This window comes from Cotesia glomerata, linkage group LG7 (genome assembly GCF_020080835.1).
Source record: "Cotesia glomerata isolate CgM1 linkage group LG7, MPM_Cglom_v2.3, whole genome shotgun sequence".
NCBI lineage: Eukaryota > Metazoa > Arthropoda > Insecta > Hymenoptera > Braconidae > Cotesia > Cotesia glomerata.
Genome location: NC_058164.1, coordinates 3,206,769 through 3,232,342, shown reverse-complemented (window position 1 = coordinate 3,232,342; position 25,574 = coordinate 3,206,769). Strand labels below are relative to the sequence as shown.

General features: G+C 28.4%; 1 protein-coding gene and 2 long non-coding RNA genes across 4 annotated transcripts in view; 2 read left to right on the top strand and 1 right to left on the bottom strand.

The window, feature by feature from the left end:
• The window catches only part of LOC123269526 (kin of IRRE-like protein 2), a 187,727-nt gene that overhangs the window by 67,540 nt on the left and 94,613 nt on the right, over positions 1-25,574 (top strand). The window lies entirely within an intron of this gene.
• LOC123269533 lies at positions 963-12,521 on the bottom strand. Its single transcript, XR_006510446.1, has 2 exons — positions 12,457-12,521; positions 963-1,094 (listed from the first exon to the last, which is right to left on the bottom strand). It is a non-coding gene; the product is annotated as an uncharacterized LOC123269533 (long non-coding RNA).
• Positions 21,028-21,487, top strand: LOC123269532. Its single transcript, XR_006510445.1, has 2 exons — positions 21,028-21,191; positions 21,265-21,487. It is a non-coding gene; the product is annotated as an uncharacterized LOC123269532 (long non-coding RNA).

Genomic DNA, 25,574 nt, shown 5'->3' with positions numbered 1-25,574 from the left:
TTATGTCTTAATTAATTAACAAGGTTCAGAAAATACTATTATACAGTTGAGTCTCGTTATGAGTCTTATTTATTTTTTTCACCAGACTCGCGTTAATATGAGAAGATACTTATAGGATTCATAACGAGACTCGACTGTATATAAATTGGTAGTTCATTTTTTGAAAATTTAAAATTATTTCATACAAATTTACTTTGTAGTAAACTTTAGCCATTTCAAGAAGGTTAAAAACGATTTAGAATTGTATTTGTCATTATGAAAGAATTTACTTCAAATTTTGCCATGTTATATTTCAAAAATATTGTTTTTTATTACAAACAGTCTTTAAAAGAAAGCTGAATTTATTAATGACAGCTGTGACTTGTTTTTTACACAAAAAACGCTAAATCTAGTTGGTGTAGTTTGAATAAAAACACTTTAATTATCTTGCACTCGCAGTTTAACTTTTGGACACTTGAACCCAAGTTGAAAAAATTAACAAATAAACAACTGCGATAAAAAAATAATTGATTTAAGCTCATTTAAGTTCATTTTTTCGATTCAGGAATAGAAATGTTCGACAAATTTAATCAAATATTCTATTAGAATATTTATTTTAACGAAAAAAATTTTTAAGTGGGTTTTCTATTTTGACACTATGATTTTTGAGCATTTTTTAAGGATTTTTTTGTAAAGACCAATGAAAAGATAGAACTTTAAACTTTTTACCATTTATTTATACACATCGACGGACTAATTAGCAATCAATCTAACTCCTTATTTTTTAGAGGGTAATTTTTTAACATTTTGATGTAGCAATAGCCCAATTATAAATTATTTTAATGATCCAAACAAAAATCTTATACCTCTATTAGATATTAAATAGTTTTTTCAAGTGATTATAAATTCTAAACTAATTGTTTTTTCATACAAATGGAAGATTCTCTAATATGGAGTTAGACAATTTGCTAATTAGAACGTCGATATTTCAAGAGTATACAGTTAAATTTTTAGCTAAAAACATTCAGTAGAATTAAAGTTATAGTGGTTTGAAGACACACGCCTCAAAAAAAATTGACGCTTACTTCTTCAATGGTATCTGTTAATTGGCTTATCTGAAACAAAAAAACCCAGCGGGATTTTAATCTGTACACTTAAATACACCGAGTGGACTACGATCAAAAAAAATTTTTAATGAAGCAAATTATCTCCCGATAAATCAAGATAAAATTAAATCAGAGATCATCTGAAAGCAAATGAGAAACATCAAAGCTCGCCTTGGATTCGATATAATCCAAGCGAATCAGTATCTTGGAATATTTTTAGCAATGTTTCGTCTAATTAACCATCTGGGAATGGTACAAAGTGCATCCACATATCAACCCACACTCTGATAAACACACATGTATTGTATAAGTGAAATATGCTTGCGATGTACTATCACCCAACAGCGCTAAATAGAGCACATAGACCTAACCGGGTACTAATTTAAGCATGGAGATAGTTGCCCAAATTAGCAAGTAGGATCGTCCACTCTCGGGAGATAATCATCGGTTATTTCATTCCGGGTGGATCATCAGCCACTCAAACCATGTATATATTTATGTACAGCAAAGTTAATTCTCAACGGCTGCCTCGTAAAGTCTTGCTCGAGGCGCTTTCTTCCCAGTGCAATAGAGGCTCTCTCTGATTCCAAAGCCACCAACTCTGAACAGAGTGCAGTGCAAACGATAAAATACTGCGGTGGACCAGAGAATTCGCTGGTGGCTCATTAACCCTCATTTGGACTAAAGTACACACCTTCACCCCGTTCAACGTCTGTATTTCATATCTCGCGTTTCCACGACTACCCTCAACTCAACTCAACTCATTTCTGCCTCTTACTACCACTTACTTTCCATCCTGTCGACGTCTTCATACCCTTCATTTTAAAGAGACGAGAGATCTTTTCAGTAGTAAACCTCAACCACAAGAACTCGTTGCTGAATACCGAGCTCGTTTTACAGTACCATTAAATATACTTATACTTTTCCAATTCGGTATAATACTTTTTTTATCGATAAAATAAACCTCAAGCGCTTTTGTGAAAAGATAAATTTTTTTCTTGAACGCAGGTGTTATGTTAAGAGCTCTATCAAGCTAGCATGGACTCATTCATTAGGCATTGACTTATTATTCAAGCAACAAAATTTATTTGTGGTGCTAAATTTGTTGCTTTTTTGTTGCTAATTAGTTGCTCTATTTAGAATATTGTTGCTTGTTTAGATTCCGAGAAATCAATAATAATGATCGTCCAAGATGGGCTCTGTCACTGCTAGCTTGATATGCCTTATGTTAAGCTCTAGCTTAACAATTCCAAAATCAATTCTTTGTAAAAGTTGATATGAGTAACATTAAAATATGTATATTCTTTTTCAAATTTTTGGCTATTTGCCTAAAAATCTAATTTTTAATTTTGTCCCATTTAATCGTTTTTTAATACTTATAAAATTAGAAAATCAAACGCGCTTTGTGCGCTTTTGTCAAAATGTTTATTATCGATAGTTAATTTAATCAATATTTTTACAAATTTTACTCATTAATATTATTTAACCGTTGCCGTGGTAACTGTTGCCAAAGTAGTCACCATTGCAACGAAAAGCGACAACAATGAAAACGTCACATCAACTTTTTAATAAAGGATAATGTACATTTTTGTACATTAAAAAAAAATTCTCGACTGATGTCAAAGTTTCTTGAGCCAAGAAAATTTTTTTGATCTACGAAAATTTCTTCTGGCTCCAAAATAACTTTTGTTTTCCTTAAAATTTTCTTGGCGCAAGAAATTTGTTTTTTCTGTATACAAAATGATTGTTTTTGCACGGAAAAAAGTAAACTGTAATATTCACTCGGATTCCAGTTAATTTTTATAGTTTCTAACAGTAAAGCGGACATCGGGGTGGCAAAAATATAAATATTACAGAACTTAATGTAGAAAGTATAAAAGCCACAATTTATAATTTAGTATCTAAAATAAGTGATTAGTAGCTGTCATTATAGTAAATAAGGACTCTTTCATCTTAAAAAATTACAGTTTCAAACAGTAAAAATTGCCATTTCAACATGTAGTCGATATTATGAGGAGAAGGGGAATTCAGATGAAATAGAAGGTGGTCTCACTCTGGGAGAATTTAACATTTGAAACAGTAAAAATTATACTTTTAAAATATACATTTTACCAGTTCAAGCAAGTCAATAATTACAGTTTGATTTTTAGCGTTGCGTTTAAAATTTACCATTTTACTTTGTAAATATCGACGTTGCTTGTATTAGAAATTTACTAACTTTATTTTATACACGGTGAGAAATTTCTGTAGAAATTTACTATGCATACATAATAAGACTGAACCTTAATGACTCAATTCAAAATATTACCATAAAAATTTAAGAATATCATATTGTACCAATCAATATTTACTAGGGACCATAGTAAATTTGACCATGCAACTGTTACATAAACATATATAAAAAATTTTCGTAAACTGACAGAACAAAAACTGTTAGTGTGCTTAAAACTTTTCATTATAGTTCCATAGTAAAATTTCTGTTGCTCAGTCGACAATAAAAATTTATAAAAAAGTTTCACATTTAGTCACGTGTACTCGGTTTAAATTTAAGATTGTGACTATGAAATTTTCAAATGTCCCATAGTAAACGTATGCGCGTCAGTCGCGACGCGCGCTCTTTCATTTTTTCGTGCTGCTTTGTTTTGTCAACATAAGTCTACAGACGCTATCAGTAGTGGTTAACGGTGTTATGAAAATTGCAATAAACATTAAGTTTTAAATAAATATTAGTTTATAAATCCATCAACACATGAATAGTTAATGAAAATTTGTAAGATTCATAAATAATAAAATATTTAATAATTTACCGTGAAAAATTAAAATGAAAACAAACATTTGATGGTTAACCTGCAACCGACACTTCTAATAATAATAAAAAATAATTTAAAAGTTATATATTGTGTTTATAATTATTCATAATAAAATTAACTGCCAAAAATAAATCCTACGTTCATTGTTAAAAATGAAAAAAAAAATAAAAAAACTATATTTTAAAAAATATTTTTAAAATTATTGCAAACAAAAAAAATCTTGTTTGGTTTGATATTTTTTTTTATTGCTAAAAACATTTTTTACTCTAAAATTTTTTATTTTTTACAAACGTTTTCTTATTTTTTTTTGCTATAGTACATTCGGAAATTTAAATTATTGCATATTTCATTTTACTATGGTACATTTCAATTTCTACCATTTATTATGTCTGATTTCATTTGTTTCGGAAATTACTATGGGCCATTGTAAAATTTTATTCTGAGTCAATAAGGTTCACTAGTAATATGCACCATTGTAATATCTAAAATCCATGCAGAATAAAAAATAATGGAAATTTCTCACCGTGTACTTTTTACATATCATAAGATCATTTTTTAGGTACGAAATGATAAATATCAAAGTCTGAATTCTTAATTATTATACTTTAACATTTTAGACATTTACATAGCGAATATTACAGTTTGAAATAGTATTTTCTTCCATGTAAAGAGTAAATTATAACGTTTAAATTGTAAATATTATAATGTGAATAGTAAAATCATGATTTTACTGTTTGAAATGGTAATTTTTAGCAGTTGATCATTACTTATTATAAATCGACTGTTATTTATTACAGTTTACTTTTTTCCGTGTGAACTACTCATGACCTTAAAGCCAAAAATTTATACAGAACAGCTAACACTATAACTTCAAAAAATTCAATTTTCAAAGTTTAATTTTTTTAATCGTTATATGAAATTGTACTAAAAATTTCAACTCAATAGAGTAGAAGTACTATTTTTGGCCACTTTAGCACCGTTTTTGGCCAGTTAACATTTGAATTAATTTACAAAAAATTATAATATTGTAAACATATTTTTGTTGAGTTTTAAAAAATTTATATTAAAACAAATTGAGTTTATAATGGTTTATAAATATAAATTCATTTCTATCTTTTATTTGAACAATAAATGGCCATAAACGGTACAGTGACCACAAACGATACTTCTACCCTATTATTTTTTTTCTTTACAATTGACAGATTTCAATTAGAAATTATTCCCAATTTTCTATCCTTTGATCAGCCATATTACTTTTTTTCTCATTTATTTGAAACTAGATGAATTTTTATAAATTTCAAATGAGCAATTTGTGTGATAATAACTTGCTAGTAATTTATTTATTTATTTATGACGATATTAACATTTATATTAGAATCAAAATTATTGAACTTTAATTTTCTAAATTGATTACAAATTCCTTATATAACTTTTTTTTTTATTTATTTAAAATATTATCTTTTTTATAGAATGAACACTCAAGACCAAATTTTTGTCCTTCTCAATTCTGCGTAGCTGTATAATTAAATAAACGCCTACCCTGTCGGATTAATTAAACAATAGGAATATAAACTACGTCGGAGGCAGCGGTAGATTGTATATTCCATAAATGACAGCATGATAATGTGTACCTTATATTAATATTAATATTAAATTCGTGAATGTAATTAACGAGAAGTGACATTAGGTGTGACGAGCTGCGTATGACAAGTTACGGTATAACATATAATACTATACGCTGTACATCATTCGATGTTAAAACGTGGGTATGTATGCAGCAGAGTTATGCATATCTGAGTGTGCGAGCTCGCTGTTATATTGTTATGTATCAAGCTCAACCATCGGGCATCCATCGTCTCTCATGTGTCTCTCTGGGGAGGTACATCAGTATGCATACACGGGCTCTGGGGCATTTTAGCTTTCAACCGAAAGTTCCAAGATCAAAGCAATTGCTACTCCTATACGTTTCGCTGATTAATGATGTGACACTGTGACGGTGTGTTGATTCTGGTAATAGGATTAATCAACTTCTCTGATTTCTGTTTCTCTACTACTTCATAAATTATCCAAAATACATACTTGACAAGAATAAAATAGCAAAAAAAAAAATAAAAATACGTGCGTACAAAGTACACATGTCAGAAGTGAAACTTTTTTGGTAAACTAATTTTTAAATCTCGTTTATATTTATACAGTGAAACCTGGTTAAGAGAGAGTTCAAGGGACCGTAATTTTTGCACGACTCATGATGCGAAGCATCAGAGAGTGCTTTACGATCGAAAAATTTTTTTCGCCTCATTTTGGCGGCTATTTTTATTATTATAGCCTTGTTAGTTCACGGAATCAAGATATTTTGCATACTATTGTCGAGATAATTTAATGGAGATTAATTTCATACTTTTTAAAAATTGATTTACTGCAATAGAATTGGAAAAAAACACCAAAATAGGTCAAAAAATTTTCCTGTCCGTCATGTGTGAAACTCGGAAACACTGTAACTTGTGAAAAAATCCATTATTTGAGTTAAATTTTTTTTTAAAAAATTCTAATCGACGATTGTAGGTCACTGAATGCGAATGATTAATTAATTCAGTGTCGTTTAATTGTAATTAATAAAAAGACCATTCGGCAGCCGAAATGGAAGTAGATTTCATCATGAATAGAAAAAAATATAACGAAGATTGTATACAGAACTAGGGCTTTTAACTTATATGCAATCGACAAAAATATATATCGACGGACAAATACTAAAACCAGTGCAATAGCAAATTTCATAATTGGCATAGGGGAATGGGGCATAATTTTGAGACTACACATATGACATGGTACTCACATTAACGCTTATTTAAAGAGCTTTCGGATGCAATTTACAGAATTGCAATAAGTTATCCCATTCAAAAGTTATTCGAGTTCGAAAGTGAAGAAATATGAATTTTTATGATTTTCAAAATTTTGAAATCCTGGTATTTCTAAATTACTTGACCGATTAAGCTCATCTTCGAACTTGACTTTGGTATTTATCTGTAGAATAAGTATGTTGAGTTTGGTAGAGATCCGTTGTAAATTGGCGACGCTATCGTCCTGACAAGCCGCGTTATATCCCATATATATATAAATATATATATATATATATATATATATATATATATATATATATATATATATATATATATATATATATATATAAATACATACATATATAAACTTTTGAACCATATGCATTTTCTGAATTCGCTTGACGAGCTGAGTCGAAATATAGCAAAATTTTTCAAAAGTTCCGTCATGAGGACCAATGCAATAGTTAGATTTCTATGAAATCTACTAAAAAACGAAAACTACAAGACTGTATATCTATATATATCCATGTAAAATTAACATGGATGGTGATATATCTATATCTATAGATATTATGTACGTTTTATTCCACCAGGGGCGCTTGTGCAGTACCTTCCTACTACAGCTGTTTTTTCGGCAATTAATTTTGAACGACTTAAGTTTTTTTTTTTTTTATATTTCATAATTAAATGAACATTATGAGTCGTGCACTTTTGGATTTTCCAAACTTTTTTCTCTTTTAAAGAGGTTTCTCACTAATCCGAGTTTCTAGCTTATGAGGTACACGGAAAAAAAAATTTCGTTCTGGTAACGTAACTGTAGAGTTACCACAACTATACACAATTTACTGTTCGTTGTAAAGTTACAGTAACAAAATGTTATTTAGTTCTGATAACTCAATGTTGTTGAGCTCTCAGAGCTCTACGGGATCGTTCTCAGAGCCAAACGGTATAGTTGGGAGCGCTCTACGTTGCGCAGTAGTGGAGTGCGTTGATATATTTCATAACCTTCTAAAATGCCAAACATAATTATTTTGTTACTAATCTATATTATTAAAAATATATGAGGACAATTAAGTTCCCAATTTATTTATTTAAGAAAATAGTTTTTTTTTTTTGTCAAATTGAATTTCGTTAGAATAGTTTTGTATTTATGGTTTTTCAAGGTTCATTTGCAGTGACTGTTAATTTAATTTATTAGTTGAATATATTGTGATAAGTGATAAGTAGGGCCGAGAATTTAGTTTTTTTAAAAGAGAGAGACAGAAGATAGGTGTAGCCAAGTATTCTGATTCGTCGTAATAAATTAATTGTTTTTTGTTTTTCGCAATCAAGTGAAGACAGCAGATTGAAGAAAAAATAAAAATTAGATTGCTAATCCAACATGAAAATATGAAAAATATGTCAAAAAAAATAGGTTGGTTTGCAAATGTAAAGGTGCTTGTAAACAAATACAAGTCTGTACTGCTCAGATAAATAAAGAAGAGCATTTGAAGCACAGTGTTGGGACTAAAATGTTCGATAAAATTAATTTAAAGTGAACAGTGACAAGCTGGCAATTTCGCTGAAGATCGCGTAAAGGAATCGCTCCCGGTCTCACTGGTAATTTTGTTGGAGATCGCACTGACGTTCTTTTTAAAGGTCTCGCTATAACTCTTGCTGACAGTCTCGCTGGAGATCACGCTGACGGTTATTCTAGAGGTCTCGCTGACGGTCTCACTGGAGGTCGTTTTGCTGGAAGTTGTGCTAATGGTATTGCTGCCGGTCTCGCTTGGTGATTTTGCTGGCGATCGCGCTGACGGTCACGCTGGAGATCACGCTGACGGTCTCGCTGGAGATTACACTGACGGTCTTTCTAAAGATCACACTGACGGTCTTTCTGGAGATCACGCTGACGGTCTTGCTGATGGTCTCGCTGGAGATCACGCTGACGATCTCACTGGAGATCACGCTGACGATCTTTATGAAGGTCTCGCTGGTGATTTCCAGCGAGACTTCCAGAAAGACCGTCAGCGTGATCACCAGCGAGACCTCCAGAAAGATCGTCAGCGTGATTCCAGCAAGACCGTCAGCGTTATCTCCAACGAGACTTCCAGAAAGACAGTCAGCGTAATCACCAGCGAGACCTCTAGAAAGATCGTCAGCGTGATCTCCATCGAGATCGTGAGCGTGATCTCCAGCGAGATCGTGAGCGTGATCTCCAGCGAGATCGTGAGCGTGATCTCCAGCGAGACTCCCAAAAAAACCGTCAGCGTGGTCACCAGCGAGACCTTCAGAAAAACCGTCAGCGTGATCTCCAGCGAGACCTCCAGAAAGATTGTCAGCGTGATCTCCAGCGATACCATCGCCGTGATCGCTAACAAAATTATCAGCGTGACCGGCAGCGTGATCTTCAGAAAGATCGTCAGCGTAATCACCAGCGTGGCCTCCAGAAAGATCGTCAGCGTGATCTCCAGCGAGACCATCAGCGAGACTGTCAGCAAGAGTTTTAGCGAGACCTTGAGAAAGACCGTTGGCGTGATCTCCAGCGAGACCTCCAGAAAGACCGTCAGCGTGATCTCCAGCGAGACCGTCAGCGTGATCTCCAGCGATACCATCACCGTGATCGCCATCAAAATTACCAGCGAAACTCCTAGCAATACCATCAGCTCGATCTCCAGCAAGATCTTTAGCGAGACCGTCAGCGAGACCTCTAAAAAGACCGTCAGCGTGATTTCCAGCAAGACCATCGGCAAGAGTTCTAGCGAGACCTCCAGCGAGACCTTCAAAAAGACCGTCAGTGCGATCCCCAGCAAAATTACCAGTGAGACCGGGACCAATTCTTTTACGCGATCTTGAGCGAAATCGCCAGCTTGTTTACTGTTCTCTTTAAATTAATTTCAATAAACATTTTAGTCACAACACTGCGCTTCAAATTCTCTTCTTTATTTATCTGAGCAGTACAGACTTGTATTTGTTTACAAGCACCTTTACATCTGAAAACCAACCTGTTTTTTTTGACATATTTTTCATATTTTCATGTTGGATTAGCAATCTAATTTTTATTTTTTCTTCAAGCTGCTGTCTTCACTTGATTGCGAAAAACAAAAAACAATTAATTTATTATGACCAATCAGAACGCTTGGCTACACCTATCTTCTGTCTCTCTCTTTTAAAAAAACTAAATTCTCGGCCCTAGTGATAAGTTATCGGAATACATTAAAAAGACCTTTTATTAATTTTATCAACCGTGATTTTATTATAATTCTCCTAACTCGTTATCACCTATTCGGTCATTTTCATGCTAGTATAAATCTAATTTCAAGTGGATGGAAATTTCCATCTTCACTAACAATTTGAGACAATTCGTCTTCGGATAGTTAGATCGATGGGCAACCATCGAACTTGAACACTAGTTAGCTGGTGAATGCTAGTATCTGTTCGACTATATGTTAAGTATTAACGATGGAAAGCTACTGAGAATAAAGGGCAACTTTGAAAAATTCCATGAAAAATTAACCAAGCCAGGAATCGAACCTGGATCTCCCCGATTACATGTCAGGATGCTTTACCAGTTAAGCTACCGGGTCATTCTCCACTTACTTTCTCTCAGTATACACTTAACTCTCAGTAGTTGTCAATACTACGCTACCTCCTCCCTTTAAACTCCATACTACGATAGAAACTGTAGTACTTCTGTTTCCATTTTCTAGGCGCTTTTATATTTTAAACGGATTTTTTCAAAGTTGCCCTTTATTCTCAGTAGCTTTCCATCGTTAATACTTAACATATAGTCGAACAGATACTAGCATTCACCAGCTAACTAGTGTTCAAGTTCGATGGTTGCCCATCGACCTAACTATCCGAAGACGAATTGTCTCAAATTGTTAGTGAAGATGGAAATTTCCATCCACTTGAAATTAGATTTATACTAGCATGAAAATGACCGAATAGGTGATAACGGGTTAGAAGAATTATATTAAAAAGACCCCATTTAACACAAAATAAAATTCGTTTTCGTTTATTTATCTTTTCTCGTGCATATACGGTAGTGATTTTATGTCCAATATTTATTGATATAATTAAGAAAATAAGATAATTTTGTGACGACCATATTTTTATTTTACAAATAATTTTTATTTGTAATATAAGTTCTATTGTTATTTTATTTCTATTATAATACTATTCTTATTTGTCATATACAATTATTTTTGGGAATATAAATTCATTCTGCCGCATGTATTTATTAAATTATCAATGCTAAATCGTAAAAAAAAATTATTAAGCAGACTTTCAAAAATTTGTTATAGTCTCAGAACGATCCTGTAGAGTTGTGAGAGGTAAATAACGTTTAGCTCTCAGAGCTCAACGATGTAGAGTTGCAGGAGCCAAAGGGTATTGTTACTATAAGAATACGTTAACCTAAAAGTAAAAGGGCGTATAATTAAAGACATACGCCCTTTTACCTTTGTAATTTTTTTTTTCAATTTTAAGCGCAGAATGTGTCTACTACTCGATTGGCAATTAAAAAAAAAAAAAATATGCGCCCTTTTACCTTTGCAAAGGTAAAAGGGCGCATAAATTGTTATAAGTCCTTTTACCTTTAGGCACGCGATATAATTGTATTACTTTGAATAGATAATTTCAATTATTTACTTATAACTCATGTAATTGAGTAAATTATTAAATATCTGGTTTGAATTATTTTTACTAAGTTATGACATGAAATACGAATATTAAAGTTCTTTACATAATTTTTGTAAACTGATTAACTAATTTTTAGATTAAATAATGGCAGAGTCTAAATAATGACAACAATGGGTAATAATATTGCGATCATAATTGATAAAATACAATAATTATAATAAGAACAATAATAAAATGAATTACTCATATTATTTGTATGCATGTCTATAATACTAAAATAGCTTTAATTAAATACGGAAAAAATTTTTTTTCTTAAGCCGTATATACCCAATTTCTGTGAAGTTGTAAATAGTAGAAAAATGATATGTCATAAAGAAGTTTCACTTCTTACCTGTGTACTCTGGTGCATACATATATTTTTTTTAAATTAATTTTTTCGATATTTACATTTTTCGATGCGATTTTTATTGGTATTGTTGTGACCAAAGCATTATCATAACTAAAATATGCAATATAAGTCCATGTTTCAACATTATCTAAATATCTTGTAAAAAAATACAAGAATTTAATTTTCAAACTTATAATCCCAAGTGTACAGAACACCAGATTGCATTTATAAAACCACCTCGTTTGATTAAAAATAATTTACAGAAAAAATTTAACTTACATTTTTATAAAATTTATTTTAATAAGAAGCAACGCCTCGGATAAATGAATATGAAAAAAAAATACAAATGAAATCTTATAACACCCGAGTGACAAAAAGTTTAAAATATTATTCCGGAAATAAAAAAACAAATCAAATTTCGTTAAGTGTTTCATACATTATTTCTTACTATAAAAGTATGGAAGTGGAAAAAAAAACAGCACCCACAATGATAAAAAATGAAGTTAATATTCAGAGTCACATAAAATATTTCCGTACATATTTAATGAAAAAAATTCCATCTCTATATGAAATATTTGAATATTTCTACTATCTGTTATTTCTGGGAACCGTCACCCTTGTTATTTTTTTTTCCAATACTTTTAATATTTATATATATTTATATATTTTTCGATAACTATAACTATAACACTCAACGATTGCACTGTTTTTACCTTTCAATATCGAAGAAACGGCGTAAAATCAGGATAATCGTCGGCTTAACCAACTTTTATATATTATAAACATAAAAACGGTTATTTTGAATAATATAATCACAATTACAAATATAAAAAACGAGTACTTTAACATTTACACTGCTAATGATTTTAATAATTCATCTATTAAAAATTTTCTCGGGAATAATTTTATAAATTGTGGGTGTGGATGCTAATCTCAACTTAATTGAACGTATGAATTAATCATGAATGAGTGAATGAATGAATAATTAACGACGCAACAAGCGAGTCAGGAACAAAAGAAGTTTGTACTTTTTATCGGAAGTATAGGAGAATTTGCTCATGGTTATTAAATTTAATTACGCATGATTAATTTAATTCAGTTTCTGATTGAATATTAAGCTCTAGAGTTTTTTTTAGTTCCGATAAAAACTGATTTTTATTGGAATTTTTCCAAGTTTGTTTTTTTAAACGGATCTTCCCGTTGGCTATTGATATCTCAGTGAATTATGAGTAGATAAAAAAAATGAGGATAGGTTTTTAAATTTTAATGAATTTTTTACAAAAATCTTTTCTTTTCGTGAAAAAATCTTTTTAAATTTCTAATTTAACCATGTACAATTTTTTATATGTCCTAATTTGCTCATATATGACCTAATAGGACCTAATATTGCTCTACACTGATAAAAAAAAATTATCTTGACCCAAAAGAATTTTTTTTTAATACAAAAGTCATTATCAAAACATGTAGCAGAAAAAAAATTTTTTTTTCTTAAAAAAATTATTAAGAAGTTCAGAAAGATATTGAAATCTAACTTTAAGGGAGTCTTCTGATTTGACGCCCTGATTTTTAAGCATTTTTTTAAATTTTTTTTGTAAAGACTAATAAAGAGATAAAACTTTGAACTTTTTACCTTTTATTTATATATATTTCAAGAGTATACAGTTAAATTTTTAGCTTTAGTATATAAATTTGTAGTTCATTTTTTGAAAATTTAAAATTATTTACAAATATATTTTGTAATAAATTTTAGCGATTTCAAGAAGGTTAAAAACGATTTAGAATTGTATTTGTCATTATGATAGAGTTTACTTTAAATTTTGCCATATTATATTCCAAAAATATTGTTTTTTATTACTTATTTATTTTTTTAATAGTATTTAAAAGAAAGCTAAATTTATTAACAACAGCTTGTTTTATACACTAAAAACACTAAATCTGTTTGGTGTAGTTTGAATAAAAAAACTTTAATCATTTTGCACTCGCAATTAAACTTTTGGCTTTTGATCACTCGAAATAGAGGTGTTCTACAAAATTAATCAAATATCCTATTAGAAAATTTATTTTGATGAAAAAAAATTTTTAAGGGGGTCTTCTGGTTTGACACTGATTTTTGAGCATTTTTTTGGGATTTTTTTGTAAATACCAATTAAGAGATAGAACTTTGAACTTTTTGCCATTTATTTATACATATTTCAAGAGTATACAGTTAAATTTTTAGCTAAAAACATTCAATAGAATTAAAGTTATAGTGATCTGAAGACACCTGCCTCGAAAAAAATTGACGCTTACTTTCTCCATGATATCAGCTGATTTATCTGAAACAAAAAAACCCGACGGGGTTTTAATCTGTATTCTCAAATACACCGAGTGGACGACGATTAAAAAAAAAATTTTGAAAATTGGATTTTTGACAGACTTCGGAACAAAAAAGCCCGAATTTCACGTATTTTTTTGTCAAATTTTTGATTTAAAAAAAAGTATAAATTTTTAAAATTTTGAATTATTAATTATTATAAAAGCTTTTTAGAAGAAAAAATTTTTTTACTAAATTTTCGAGATGCCTCTTCCCTTCCTTATAGAAGAAATTAGTTCTTAGTGATTATAAACATGAATACGAAATTTAATTACACACATAAATTAAATTGATAAAAAAAATCCCGAGAATAGTCGTCTTGGTAATGAACACATTAAGCCGATCGATCATTCATTATATGATATCACTTATACACAGACTGTTTTAATTATAATCCGCGAAAGAGCTAGTTACAATCCTCCTATGTGTTTCTCCTATATGCACATAATTATAGTCATATCCACGTATATAGACCTTGGTCTATATACTTCTCTTTACTACTTACTACTTACTGTTATACGTATACGGCAAGCTGAATTTAGTACACTGTTATATTCATAGTGGTAGTCGTAAGTTATATTATTAATTCCTTCTCATTACTCCGAGTGATTACACGTAAAGATCAAACTTTTAAAACATATCTAGTGATAATTATCTAAGCTTTTGGGTTAATTGCTTTGAAATGATATTTTTCTTAATTAAAATGTGTTTAACTTTCCTGCCTCTGAGCCTGCGATTATTTTACCCACTCAGAATAATTTTTTTATAATAATAATATTTTTATTTACAATGCTTTGAATTCTTCATGATGATTTTGAAAAGTTTAATTAAAATTAGTTTTTATTTACTCAAAAAAATAAACACATTTGTTATTTTAAAGTAAAGAAAATAATTAAAGATATAAAAAATTTTTTTATAATTATTAAATAATTAAATAATAAATAAAATAAAGAGCAAAAACAAAACCGCACTAAGGGTAAATAAAAATAAATTTAAGTTTATATATAAACCTACGAAACGTAGATTTAACGATCACACTAAATGCTCTCAGTTGCAATAAAAATAAAAATAAAAATAAAGTATAATATGAGTTAAGTGTTTATAAGGTTTATGTGTGTGGTACGTCTATGTAGGTAGGACCCGGACCAGTCATGGTGGGTATATATGTACATAAAAACCCCTTTAGTTTTCTCCCGATCGTTTATTCTTGAGTGAGGGTTTCGTGGCAAAAATTGCAGCAATATCGTTGGTTGGATACCCGACTCTGCACCCTGCACACTACTTTACTCTGTGTACTATCGCTGTATATGTACATAGATATAGATATATAGAGTAGTGACAACAGTATGGTCTCTGGTGAGGATACGGGCCGTACGGTGGTGAAATTTTCGTTGAAATAACAGTTGAAAGCACACAAGCCGCAGCAGGTACTGCTGTGTGCTAGTCCAGACTCCCAATGAAAAATATCTCTTTCTATTCTACTTTCTAGTAGCGTTTTTCCACGGTTTTCATTTTTACTCACTCACAATTGTACATATATATATATATATATATATATATATATATATATATATATATTTTTTTTTTACTCTGAGCTGTACAGCTGTGTATATATTAGAGCACTATAACAGTATTGTTAAATAAATAAAGTACAGAATAACAAAAGGTTTATTTGTTGAAGCCCAACATGTGTTTTCGTACTCTAAGTTAGAACTCTGTGTTGAATTACATTCTCTTCTTTTGCCAAAGATTGCTTTAGTTTGGCTATTTGTACTTTTATAAACAATACACTGTAAAATTCGGTAGTGAATTTGGAGTACCGGAGTAAAGAAATAGAGGAATATGGGTATGGAGTAAATTTGAAGTTTCTTTTCAGCGGGGTGGACTCCGGAAAATATTCAGTACGGAGTTATACATGGAAAAAAGTAGACTGTAATAAATGATAGTTGATTTATAATAAGTAATGATCAATTGGAAAAAATTACCATTTCAAACAGTAACATCATGATTTTAACAATCACTTTATAATATTTATCATTTAAATGCTACAATTTATTATTTACATGGAAGAAAATACTGTTTCAAACAGTAATAATTATAATAAGTATAATAATTAAGAATTTTGACTTTGATATTTATCATTTCGTACCTAAAAAAATGATCGCATGATGTGTAAAAAATATAAACTACAGTTACTAAATTTCTATACTAGCAACGTCAATATTTACAAAGTAAAATGTTAAATTTTAAACGCAACGCTAAAAATCAAACTATAATTATTGACTTGCTTGGACTAGTAAAATATGTATTTTAAGAGTAGAATTTTACTGTTTCAAATGTTATACGGAAAAAAAAACTGTAATAAATGATAGTTGATTTATAATAAGTAATGATAAATTGGAAAAAATTACCATTTCAAACAGTAACATCATGATTTTAACAATCACTTTATAATATTTATCATTTAAATGCTACAATTTATTATTTACATGGAAGAAAATACTGTTTCAAACAGTAATAATTATAATAAGTATAATAATTAAGAATTTTGACTTTGATATTTATCATTTCGTACCTAAAAAAATGATCGCATGATATGTAAAAAATATAAACTACAGTTACTAAATTTCTATACTAGCAACGTCAATATTTACAAAGTAAAATGTTAAATTTTAAACGCAACGCTAAAAATCAAACTATAATTATTGACTTGCTTGGACTGGTAAAATATGTATTTTAAGAGTAGAATTTTTACTGTTTCAAATGTTACACGGAAAAAAAAACTGTAATAAATGATAGTTGATTTATAATAAGTAATGATCAACTGGAAAAAATTACCATTTTTAACAGTAAAATCATGATTTTAACAATCACTTTATAATATCTATCATTTAAATGCTACAATTTATTATTTACATGGAAGAAAATACTATTTCAAACAGTAATATTCGCTATGTGAAAGTCCAAAATGTTAAAGTATAATAATTAAGAATTTTGACTTTGATATTTATCATTTCGTACCTAAAAAAATGATCGCATGATATGTAAAAAATATAAACTACAGTTACTAAATTTCTATACTAGCAACGTCAATATTTACAAAGTAAAATGTTAAATTTTAAACGCAACGCTAAAAATCAAACTATAATTATTGATTTGCTTGAACTGGGAAATATATATTTTAAAAGTAGAATTTTTACTGTTTCAAATGTTAAATTCTCCGAGTGTGAAACCTTCCCCTTCTTATAGTATAGACTATATATTAAAACGGAAATTTTTACTGTTTGAAACTGTAATTTTTTAAGATGAGAACAGAATAGTGACGGCTACTAATCACATTTTCGATATTAAATTATAAATTGTGGCTTTTACACATTCTACATCAAGTTTTGTAATATTTACATTTGTGCCATCCCAATGTCTGCTGTACTGTTTGAAACTATAAAAATTAACCGGAATCCGAGTGAATTTTACAGGTTTCTTTTTTCCGGGTAGATTAAAATAAATTTTCATTAACTGAAACTAGATTTTGATGTTGAATTACTCACAAATACTTTAATAATTTTATCTTGAATTTAAATTTATAAATATTTATTATAATTTTGGGATTTTTTTAATAAATCAATTATTATAAAGAGAATTTATTAAAAAATTCTACTTGTAGAAATTGAAAAAAAAATTTTTCTTATAATTAAATTCATATTTTAAAACAATTATCTCTTCATAATAAATTTAAAAAAGCCATGTCAAGTTTCTTATAAAAATTTATAAAATTTTTTTTGTAAGTAAATATGCTTTGTAACAATAATATTACACCATTAAACTTTCTACAGAGAAAACATTTACACAAATATTTATGAAATTCATCACCAGAAAAAACTTTTCTGGATCGCTAAAAAATAAATTCTCATTTTAAAATAATTGATGTCAATTAATAGAATATTAATTAATGAGTAAAAAACAGTCAAATATTTTATATAAAAATGTAAAACACATACAATAAGCACACATTTTTTACAGGATTTTCTTTTATGTCATCTCGAGGGAATTGTGTGTGTAGCACCAGATGAGTGACAACGCTTTTTACATGTGCGGTCACTGCGTAAATGTAGATACCAGATCTTTTATTTTTATTCATATGCACGTATTAAAATGAATATACATTGTCTCTTTTATTTTTTTGTTTTTTATTATCTCATGTGTGTTTGCATCACGAGTAAAAAAACCTTTGAACTTTCTTTCCTAATTTATGTCATCATATTTTTTTAGCGAAATTGCTGAAATGTAAGTTTGTAATTATTCATGGAAAATTTTCATGAATATAAATTGTTAAAACTCAAATTTATTATTCATTATTATTATTTCATGGTCATTTTGACTATTGAGTATCATAAAAATAGTAATATTTTTTTAAAGCTTCAAAATTACAATTAGAGCTTGCGGATTGAATATGTCTGTATTTTTGGGTATTATTAACTATTAATAATAATAAACAAAAAATTATAATTAGCTGGACTTGAATTTTCAAAAGGTTTTTTTGTAATTAAAGGTAGCATTTATATTTATTGAAATAAATGAAAAAAAAATCAACAAAAAGACATACATGGAATTGTAATCAACGCATTGTAATTACTGGATTTGTGCAGATGTACATGCAAATCTTATTGCTCTTCATTGGATAGTAAATAACTATTTATGTGTTTATATTTATATAAACTGGATTATGGTTAACTCCCAGGTTGTTTGCCAAAGCTACAAGTTATGACGCGAGGAAGCTTTCATTTACCACGCATGGGTGGACGTGTATGTACAGTGTAAGAAGATATGTGCAAGGAAAGGGATCAACCTTCTGGTTTTCCTCTCTCAGCACTCTACTCTTCTGATCTGGTGTACCGAGGATCCGTTTTATTTCAACGGTTGTGTGCTAAATATCCGATATTATTTTGTTTATACAAAATGGAAGTTTGTTTTGTAATCCTTAAAGGTTTACCTTTAGGTAAAATTGCTTAAAATGTATTTTTAGATTTTTATAAAAAATTTAAAGTAATTTAATTTTGTAAAATATAAATTAAAAAAGAAATATTTCATGAAATTAATTGTTTAAAATAATATCATTTGTCTTTTACGAGTAACTGTAGTACGACATTTTTTTGTAGTGAGTTTTATATGACATTAAATGATCTATTTTTTTACTTTAATGCGGAGTGGTAATAAACGCTGACAATTTTTCTATTTTTCAATTTTATTTTTATTTCTTATTAATAATAAATTGAATTTTAAAAAATTGAGGTCACTGTTAATAAAAAAAAAATAATTTATGGGAATTTATTAATCAGGTTAAACATTATGATGATAATTGCAATTATTTATATTATTAATAGAATAAGCAAAATTTTGTGACCAGTGTATTTATATGATAAAATGGATTTTTATGGTTAAATTTGGTATCATTGGAAAAGTCTTGACTTGATTTTATGCCTTTTCAAGGTTTCATATCATTCTCACCAATAGTCAATTTATGATGATAAGTATCTAGGCTGCATTCGAAAATGCTCTATCTCTAGATACATAATTAAGAAATTACCTTGTATCTTGTGAACTATTGACCGGCTGCTCAATTTTAAAACACAGTAACTGCAAAATTTTTATACCTGATTTTTTTCAGTATTGCTGCATTTCTTATAACTTTTAGACCTTAATTTCAAGTAATTTTTCTTAAAAATATTTGTATTCAAGTATTTTCTATTTGTGAATCCAATTTTTTATGAATTTGGCGCGTAAACTTTTTTTTTTAATAAGAAAAATTTTAAAAAATCTTAAAATTGTCAGTTACTGTGTTTCGAAATTGGGCAGCCGTGACATCTTTAAAGATATAAGTTCTCCCCGACATTACACTCATCAAGACCTTTCATTTGAGTACCCACATAAATTTTTCATATATTTTATATATGAATATATGAAAAATATATCAAAATGCATGTGGGTACTCAAATGAAAGCTCTTGATGAGTGTAACGTCGGGGTGAGCTTATATCTTCAAAAATGTCTATAGTTAAAAAAGTACAGTTCAATTTAACAAACATCTTGTGAAATATTGACATTTTTAAAGATATAAGCTCACTCCGACATTACACTCATCAAGACCTTTCATTTGAGTACCCACATAAATTTTTCATATATTTTATATATTTATATATATGTATATATGAAAAATATATCAAAATACATGTGGGTACTCAAATGAAAGCTCTTGATGAGTGTAACATCGCAATGAGCTTATATCTTTAAAAACGTCAATAGTTAAGAAAGTACAGGGCATTTTAACAAATATCTTGTGAACTATTGACATTTTTAAAGGTATAAACCCATCCCGATGTTACACTCTTCAAGACCTTTCATTTAAGTACCCACATCAATTTTTTATATATTTGTATATATTATATATATGTATATATGAAAAATATATCAAAATACGTGTGGGTACTCAAATGAAAGCTCTTGATGAGAATAACATCAGAATGAGCTTATTTCTTTAAAAACATCAATAGTTAAGAAAGTACAGTGCAATTTAACAAAAGTCATTGTTTAATAAAGCAAAATTTTATTTATTTATAGTTCACAAGTCACGGCAGTCTCATAGTGACTACAAGGTTGCTAGTTCATATTATTTTAATTATATCTATCGCATAAAAAATTATTACTTAAATTACTTTTAAATAGAATTCGAAAATTCATTCAATAGATTTTGTAAATAAAAATTTTATTAATTAAAGAAAAAATTACTTTTTAATTTATAAAAGTAATTGTTTTCAAGTATTTAATATCTTATCATTAAGATAAACTTCTGAACCAATTAGTGATGAAGAAACAAAATTCAAGAGTGTGATTGTTCGAGTTTATCAACCAATTTTTTTCGACTGTCCCTCCACAAACCGGAAAATTATTATAAATGCGGAGATTGAGTGCGTAGAGCATCAGAAAATAAAAACTGCGCACCATGTCGAAAATAACTTTAATTCTCTTCATTCTCGGTGTTTTACTGACTATTACATTGGCGGCTGATGACAAAAAAGAAGAAACTTGTGAGGGACAATGGGTGAGCTTAAAATTTTTATTCTTTTTAATTTGATTGCTTAAATTATTATTAATTAGATAATATTAAATAACAGTGCCATGTTATGAAACAACATATATATGGCTGTTGTAATGAGAAATTTGTGTGTCGGCTAGTCAATCCTTGGAAATTTTGGAGTAGTGAAGGACAGTGCACATGGAAATGAACCTACAGATATAATTATTGCAATAATTGGGTTAAGACAGGCAATGTATTGTTTATTTGAAGGAATTTCATGAGTTATTATAATAAATCTTACTTATTGAATAAATCATAAATTGTTTTTAATATTTATTTACTGCTAATTTAATTCCTCGAGGATTTTAAAATGTAAAATTTGTTGAGATATGATTTTTACTATTTATTTTTACAAACACAGCTGCTTAATTTGGAACAGTAACTGATTTTTTTATATTTTTTTTAAATTTGTTTTATGAAAGAAAAATTTACAGTTTAAACTGACAAAAAAATTTTATTTAGATTTATAAAGCTTTTTATTCAAAAAAATAATATCAGACTGTCAATTTAAAAGATAAAAAATGTAACAATACCAAAATAAAACAATTCTAAAAAATTTTGTAGTTATTGACGATAAAATTAAATGATTAATATTCAATCAAATTTATTATAGTAATTTTATGTGCACGGAAAAAAGAAAACTAGAAAAATTACATTAAATATTGTAACGTGGTGCTCCGTGATGAAAACTAAAAAAATTACAGTTTCAGATTGTAATTATTACAGATTTTGTAAGAATAATATTGTAAAATGTAAATATTATATTGAAAGCTCTGAAAATTAACATTCAAAGTTTGAATTTAGAAATAGTATATTAACAAACAAATTTGTTCCAAAAAATTATTCATAAAAAATTGAATTTTTTATTTCATAAAATTCCTACATGTCAATTTAAAAAAAAAAATTAATCATAAAAAATTTTTTTTTGTCATAATTTATTTTTTACAAAAATTATCAAAATATCAAATTTCTACTAAGTTAATTTTTACTACAATTAGACAGCTCAATATTAATTAATTATTTTGACTTTTTCTAAAAGTATGAACTTTGTAATGTCAATCTCACTTCTTTAATATTGACAGTTTTCACAGTCAATTGCGTGCGACAAGTAAACTTGTTGCACTCAAATAACAGTTTCATTTATGAAAAAACAAAATTTTATTTCGAACTGGAATTTTTCTAGTTTTTAATACGACGGGATACTCATTACTATTTACAATGTATTTTTTCAAATTTTCTTTTTTCCGTGCGATTACAACTAAGCGGAAAAATGATATAATATGTTATTGACAATCTACTGCTCATATAATTAATTATAAATTTAGGTCAAGTATGAATACTTATGAAACAAAAAGCGTAAAAATTAAAAGCGAACGTGATAAGGGTCAGCTTACAGGTCAACCGTTTGTGATTTATTATTACATTAATAGTCGTTGATAATTAATTTAATTCTGAGTCAAACACTGACAATCTATTTTTATTTTATTTAAACGGTCAAGAACAACTTGGGGTCACTACACTGATCAAAATATTAACTGATGTGACTTTTCTTTATAAATAAGTAAATTAATAAAAAAATTTTAGTAACTTTTTAATATAAAAAGCTCTTAAAAAAATAAAATTCTTAGATCTCGTACTAAAAAACTTTACCTTTTACAAACAAGCTAAAAAATTTACCACGAACGATAAAAGATCGCGCAGTTAAATTTTATATTTATTAAGCCTAATTTAATGAATAATCTGACGGCATAATATCCATAGACACACAAGTCGTTGCATAATCTATTAGAATAGAATAAAAAGGAGGAATTTAAAATTCAAGTAGCAATTTCATCTTTTATTCAATATACAGCGGGATGATATCCCACAGGTGCAAGACACGCGATACAAAATGTCTTCCCGGTATTGGGTCCTGTTTCTTCACCGTCATATCGTCCGAGTACACTGAGTACTACTACTTGTTCTCCGTTCTATTCACCCATTTTAAAACCTGATATTTTACTGCACGTAAAAAAGCTAGTGGATAGAAATAAGATCAAAGTGAAAACCCTTCTCTGAATATATTGACTGGAATTCACTTCCTGTCCTTAGTACTTACCACCAATGGGAGAAGAAGGCATACATTTGTATACATTCCAAACACGTTTTGGCCAACATCGGATGCACGTCACAATATTTTCGAGTGTTAGTACAAAGATGAAAGTTTTAAATCCAAATTTTCTTTAAAATTTAAAATTATTTAATAACTTTTTTTTATTAATTTAATTTTTTATAGGGTAAATGCACCAATTATTGACCGATTAAGGTTTTTTTTTTCTGTACTAAGCTGTAAAAAAATTATTAACTTATTAACTACAATTTGTAATGGATTTTATTAAAGTTAAATACTTAATTAATAATAATTAATAACTATTTACAATAAAAATTAACAAAATTATATTAATTTTGTTATTTAAATCTTGAAATACTAAAATCACCAATTATTGACCGAAGAAACCCAATAAATAACCGATCGTTCTCCAATTAATTGACCGCTGAAATAATTATAAGTAATTTTATAAACTACATGTATGTAATTAAATTTATCCAGTACTTTTGAAGTATTAATGACATCTTTAATAAAACTAAACTTCCAATATAATTTTAAATCGTACTTTTTTATAAAATAATATAAATAATAGCAATAATTAACATAAAGTCACAATTTCTTAGGTCACAAATAATCACAAATTCATTTTGATGACGATAATTCTTCTGATTAACTTGAAATTTTTTTATTCTTCTTCTTCTTTTTTTAATTAAAGCTTTTTTACTAGCTTGTAACTCTTTTTTTCTTTTAATTGCTTAGCAATTTTTTCTTCTAATAATTCGTTCCTTAAAAAAGGAAACCATAATTTATAGCTAAATTTGTCATTAAAGACAAATTTGGGAACTGGGGAAATAAAGGATAAAGGGGGGAGGAGGGACCTTACTCAGTAGGAATTTTTCGGTGACCGAAAAAATAATTCAGACAGCCCAGACTGGGACTCGAACCCGGATCATTTGGTTACGCGCCAAAGGTTACGCGCTTGGAAAAGGTTTATATGTTTCAAAATATATGATTAAATATATTGATATTATAATGTGATATATGGAACGATATATAAAATCATATCTATAATTTTGCCACAATGATATAAAAAAATATATTGTAAATAAATATATCATTTTCATGTATAAACCATATATTCATCAATATATTTGCTTCATGTATGCACGATCCATACGTGTATCGGTATAACTTTTTATATAATGATACCTTATACTTAAAATAATGTATCGATAAATATATGGTGTCACATATATTCTTCATATATTGTACATGATATATTATATATGGTTTTTATGTATTTGGTAATATAGCAGATGATATATACTAAACAATATATGGATCACCATATATTAATGAATATATTATTTAAAATACATGGTTCCATATATAGAATAAAGTTATACTTTTCAATATAGACAATTTCGCCGCCATATATTCATCACTTATATGCAATATATTGTATAATATATTTTTAACGATATATAGTATTTTCATGCGGGTTGATATAACCGTTCACGAAAAAAATTAGAACAAAATAAAATTTAATAATTATAAAAGATTTTAAGTATTATTTTAATTATAAATATACATTTTATAATCATTATTTTTATATTTACAAAACATTGGCTGCGTTCAGGTTTACTAAGTTCTGAGCAAGGCTGACTTTATCTACCAAAAAAATTAATTTTAGACACACTTAAATAAATATACATTGCATTGTTTTATTATAGATTTAAAAAAAAAATAATATAGTTATTTTAAGTTGTTGCTACAAGATATGCTCAGATCTGCTAAGAACTTAGTAAACTTGAACGCAGCCATTGAATGACTAAAGTACTTTAAACAGTTGACAGATTTAATTTTGAGGTTAAGAAGTTTGTATTATAAATATACGGTCATTAATTGGATTGTGATAAAATCAGAGGGTCTAATAGATGACCATGCATTTTTTACTGGGTAATGGGCTTCTGACGGGTCCAATAGTTGACCGGTTTTAAAATAATATTAAAACTGATAATTTTACTATATTTTTCGATAAAAGTTGGAATCTGATCTTTAATTAACATAATAAAACTAAAACATTTTGTATTATGCCGATAAATATCACTAAATTAATGATGAAATGCACTCACCTCCCAATTGTGCGCTAGTTATTTTTGACCGCTTTATGGCTGGTCGCGTTGTAAACAAACTCAGAATATTTTTTTAAAGCTATAATCACTGCGCAATGAATTGCGTAATTTTTTATTATTTAT